Here is a 5,703-nt window from a genome sequence, read left to right as displayed (position 1 = left end):
ATATATATATATATATATATATATATATATATATATATATATATATATATACCCTGACTCTAGTCAAACTGAGTCATCCATTCATGTCCTTTCAGTACATCATGACACTTGAATGCAAGCTGTGGGGAAATGGAGCATGATACTGCATAAACACTGGGTCCTTGAGAGGTTCCATTTAATCAGGAACAGATACGGATGGAGTGGTAAACCACACAAGGGAAGTGTTTTTACATGACAAGTGTTTTTAACACCATGTATTAGTCAGCCATTATGTCAGCAAGAAAAGACCCCGGTCCTTGCATCTCTCAGGTCTTTTAGCCCCGACAGTGTTCCAGCATGATGAGCTGACAGGACATGACACTCTGTTCCCTACACAGAACAAACAGCACAGACATGACTTATTACCGTGTTATCAGGGATATATTCATGTGCTTAGCTGACTCTTGGGATGTTTCCTACTTTAGTGGAGAGACTGACAGCAGCACTATGATCCAATCATAGTTCAACCATAAATCACCAGAGTGTTTGGAGGGCGAGATATCTGTGAGATACAGTATACTGTAAATAGGGTTAACTCAACTGTTACTCTCTTTAAATGTACTCAGAAATGTGACATTTCTGGAGCAGCCATAGTGTTTTTTTCTGTTTCATTCACTTGTAAGGGGCCCCCAGCAGTTTAATATGACCCTTGGTACAGGAAGGGTTCATGTTAATGTCTGTCAATCATCTTTTATAAAGTGCAGCTTATTGAGTTGAACTTTCCAACAACAATGGGGCCCAGTAGGAAAGGTAAAGTTGTTGGGATTGCGTCGCCAAGTTGTCCCCGACTTGGCAGAGACAAAAACGGTGTTAGAGCAGTTCCCATTCCAGTACTCGCCATCAGATTGGGACACAAGCCCAAGAATTTGAATTCTCCGGGAAACAAAAGATTCCGTTCAGAAAATCCCAAACCTGACGTTAACAAGCTTCAGGAGATAAATATGAAACTGCTAACATGTGTGGTGTGAGTTAACATTGAGGTGGTGGTGTGGAGTTTAAAAGATGTGAGCATCTACCAGGCAGGTCTTTTTAATCTTAGAACAAATAACATGTTATAGTGGAATACAGTCCCCAAACACAATGAGAAAGACGTGTTCCGCAGGATAAAGAACTCCTAACGTGGTAGCACGGAACACAGAAATGATTCATTTTCTAGTGGTTTACTGGGGGAAATATCACAAAATCACAAACTATGCCTCGGCAATAAGTAAATTAACCCCATCTGGAACAAGCCTGACTTGCACAGGGTCAGAAAAGGTACCTAACAACCACATAACTCACTGGTCTCATTTCCCCATCTGGTCCAGAGGCAACCAGCACCGGCAGTTTTTACAACTCAAATCAGCCATCCAAGCCAAATGTACATCCACTTATGTCTCAGCACTTCAAGCTCAGACTTAATTAACATTTTGGCTGCAAAAACAATATACAAAATGATATAACATGGTCTGAAAAGTCCACCTCCATACTATCAGTAAAGTAAGATTAGGACTTGTGTATTGCCTCTGTTGCTGACTTCTGAAACCGAATCTGCCAAAATATCTACTTCCTGACGACAACAAACAACAAAAAATCTAATTTAGTACTAATAACTCCACAGAATACCCTCCACTAGGCATTTAAAAATAGGACATCACATCAGTAATCTGGACTAGCTGTACTCAGAGAACTCCTGATGAAGTCCCAGAATCCCAGGCTGCTCGGGCTGTCCCAGTCCTCATAGCCCTAACTATCAGATCCAGATCCAGATACTGATAGCTTTATTTGTCACACATGAACAGGTACACAGTGATCTGATGCTTTTATTGGAGCAACACTCCGCCAAAGAAACCATCGTTATCAACTGGAAAGCAAAGGAAAAAGTAGGCTGATGCAGGAAACATGTGAGATTACAAAGAATCAGACACAAAAAAACAAGGCTACAAATGTATAATAATATTAATAGAATGTATAATATATAATGAATTTGGCAATTCCACTTTAGTTTCTATCACCAATCACTGGATAAGGAAGTAGGCTAAAAAATATTAACTGGTAATTACATTGACATTTCTAAGTGACTTTAAAATGTCATTTCTTTTAGCTAATTGATTAGGCAATATACACTTTGTTTAATTTAAATAATCGATTGGGCTATATACACTTTGAACCCCCCGAACTGTTTGTTGGTTTGCATGCACATGGTGTCAATGAGAATAAAGCTACATTAAATTGCATTGAAAAGTCTATAATTATTGTTAGGTCACGGGACTTTCCTGTATACATAGGACCAATGCATCAAAACTGCATGGAGGAAATAAGCGTTATTAGTTTGCCCTCTGGTGGTGGGTACACGATTTTACGATGGGTGGAGCCAAGGGGGTAAGCCTAAACCAGCCGGACCCAACGGGGTCTGTTGGTCCATTTCTTTAACTGTCTATGGATAGATCCCAGCGTACACAAACACACACACACACATACATATACACACACACACACACACACACACACACACACACACACACACATGTTTATATACATATACATATACACACACACACACACACACACACACACACACACACACACTCATGTTCATATACATATACACACACACACACACACACATGTTCATATACATATACACACACACACACACACACACACACACACACACACACACACACATGTTCATATACATATACACACACACACACACACACACACACACACACACACACACAACGGAACCACGGAGAAAGACCGGCGTGGACCGGTCCACGTTGTGCGTGACACCGGAAGCTAGCTTTCTTAGCTGAGCAGCCGTGGTCTATGATCAGCCCGCAGCTGCGTCTTACAGGAGAGTTGGGTCCTATGAAAAGGACAATTCCAAGGCAACTGCAAAGCAAATATAAAATAAAATGAATGTGTTGGTGTAGCAGATACATATGGAAAGAAGGAAGTAATTATACTTGGCTCAATGTTCTGAATATGTTCACTACGTGTTGTTTTCGGGAAAATGTTACGTCCACGTTGCCTCCTGTAAGAGAAAGCCGAGGGCATTGCAAGCCCAGGCCACTTTTAGCGTTTCCATTCGTTTCCATTATCTTGGGCTGTTGTCTGTTTCCGTCCATATGCTGTCCTTCTGTAACTGTCGATGATGCTGTCAGAGACTGCTCTCTAGCTCTTCTACTGACGTCACGTACACAATGAAGAGAAGTTTGACGTCACTATGCAGGAGTACTCTCATCATGGTGGTTAGCTTACGGGAGCTACGAAGCTAGGGGACTTCTGGGACAGCCCTGACAGGTTAGCTTCCACAGCTAACAGTTGGCTATGTGAAGTGACTGACCGGGGAGATAAAGAGAGTCTACCCGCAGCAGCTCTCTGGTTGGTGAACATTACACACGGAGCCCATTCACTGCAGGAACGGGGACTATGTGAAGTGACTGACCGGGAAGATAAAGAGACTCTACCCGCAGCAGCTCTCTGGTTGGTGGACATTACACACGGAGCCTATTCACTGCAGGAACGGGGACGGTACCACACACTGTTCATGGACTGTTGGGTGGCACCGGTCGTGTTACTTAGCTAGCTAACGTTGCTGCAAAAGTTGCTAACTAGCCAGGTGGCTAACGTTAACTTCAGCTAAATGCTAGCTAAGTAATCAGCCGGTGTAATGTGCCTTCTGGTTTTTCCACCTACTGGTTTCCGAGGCTGTCCAGATGCCGTGTAAACCTCAACGGCTACCCACGTCGACAGATTCGCTACAAATTCATAAACATTTTACTGGCCTTTGCATGTCGCACCTCAATATAAAATGTACTGAACTAAACCGAATATCTGAGCATGACACTACAATAACATTGTACAGCGGGAAAGTTGTGTTTTAAAATAAATTACGATGATCTGTGTCGCGCTGGGTTCGAACCTTCTTCGGCAAAAAAATAACGGCATAAGTACTCTGCACTATCCACTACACCATCGCATCTTTAACATGTTTTACTCAAAAAGACTTTGCTTTCTCTCAGTAGAACAGGAATTACAATTTAACAGCGCAAACCGAAACAACTTGTTACCTTGATTTAGGCGTACAATTATAATTAAATTGTACGCTATAACCTCCTGCTACATCTCTGCAATATCCATGTGCAAGGACTCGTCATAAATGACACCAGGCAGCACACGGTTTGAGAAACAATCGGTCTAAAACAACTGGTTACCCTGGGCTGGAGACGCGTGATCTCGAGCCTCTCAAACAGCTACAACAACACGTTTCTTGGATTCTTTATTTGCCCTTTTGTGTAAGTGGTGCTTTTCTCTGCCCACTTATCTAGTCTTAGGACTTTCTATGTTTTGCAGATACAACTATTAGAAGTCCTAATATGAAAGTGCTTCAAATGGGCTATGTTCCTATTCAAATAAATGGGAAAGCATACAGGAAAGGACAGGTTGCTACTGTCGTTACAAACTAAATTCCTGCATTTCTATGGATTCTGTTTTGCAGTTTTGCCTACCTCGTTGACAATAAAGAAACATTGGAATCTTACTTCATTGTATTTGCTTTTTTGTCAGAACGTTACTTGACGTCAAAGGTTTTGTCTCTGTGAAGTATCGGGACCACTCATAAGACAAATGTGTTAAACAGCGTTCACCTTTTGTCTTACACCACTTTAAAAACGGACTTGCTGATATCTGGATGCGTAGATGACATAATATAGCCTATACTACAACACCAACAATTCAAAAGTTCGGGCACAAACTATTAACATTTCTTGAACATAACTTTGTATTGTAGGGGTCTCAAATGTGTATCTTCCGTCGTAAACATAACGTTGTAGGCTATTAGAAACGTAGATGTATGCATTTGAGGCACGTCAATAGAAATATTGCTTCTTTCCATAAATCCAAGAAACGTGTTGTAGCTGTTTGAGAGGCTCGAGATCACGCGTCTCCAGCCCAGGGTAACCAGTTGTTTTAGACCGATTGTTTCTCAAACCGTGTGCTGCCTGGTGTCATTTATGACGAGTCCTTGCACATGGATATTGCAGAGATGTAGCAGGAGGTTATAGCGTACAATTTAATTATAATTGTAAGCCTAAATCAAGGTAACAAGTTGTTTCGGTTCACGCTGTTAAATTGTAATTCCTGTTCTACTGAGAGAAAGTAAAGTTTTTTTGAGTAAAAAACGTTAACGATGTGATGGTGTAGTGGATAGTGCAGAGTACTTATGCCGTTATTTGCCGAAGAAGGTTCGAACCCAGCTCGACACAGATCATCGTAATTTATTTTAAAACACAACTTTCCCGCTGTACAATGTTATTGTAGTGTCATGCTCAGATATTCGGTTTAGTTCAGTACATTTTATATTGAGGTGCGACATGCAAAGGACGGTAAAATGTTTATGAATTTGTAGCGAATCTGTCGACGTGGGTAGCCGTTGAGGTTTACACGGCATCTGGACAGCCTCGGAAACCAGTAGGTGGAAAAACCAGAAGGCACATAACACCAGCAGCAGTTTACTGCAGCTATTTATGTCATGTTGTCACACATCCATCAGGCATTGGATCTGGTGCCATGTTACCAAACTAGTACAGTGGCATCTATCTATATATATACAGTGGGTACGGAAAGTATTCAGACCCCTTTAAATTTTTCACTCTTTGTTTCATTGCAGCCTTTTTC

General features: G+C 41.4%; 1 protein-coding gene across 2 annotated transcripts in view; it reads left to right on the top strand.

Annotated features, from left to right (window-relative positions):
- The first annotated feature begins 3,115 nt into the window (after positions 1–3,115).
- fbxw2 (F-box and WD repeat domain containing 2) overlaps positions 3,116–5,703 on the top strand; it is a 22,267-nt gene continuing 19,679 nt past the window's right edge. The window contains exon 1 of one of the 2 annotated variants that reach the window (XM_034896493.1): positions 3,116–3,408. The gene's annotated coding sequence lies outside the window, so the exon portion shown is untranslated. Of the gene's footprint in view, positions 3,409–3,454; positions 3,511–5,703 lie in introns of those variants that run through there. The other variant, XM_034896494.1, reaches the window with a different exon arrangement.

The sequence above is a fragment of the Etheostoma cragini genome, chromosome 16 (assembly GCF_013103735.1).
Source record: "Etheostoma cragini isolate CJK2018 chromosome 16, CSU_Ecrag_1.0, whole genome shotgun sequence".
Classification (NCBI taxonomy): domain Eukaryota; kingdom Metazoa; phylum Chordata; class Actinopteri; order Perciformes; family Percidae; genus Etheostoma; species Etheostoma cragini.
This window is presented reverse-complemented; position numbering and strand designations above follow the sequence as displayed.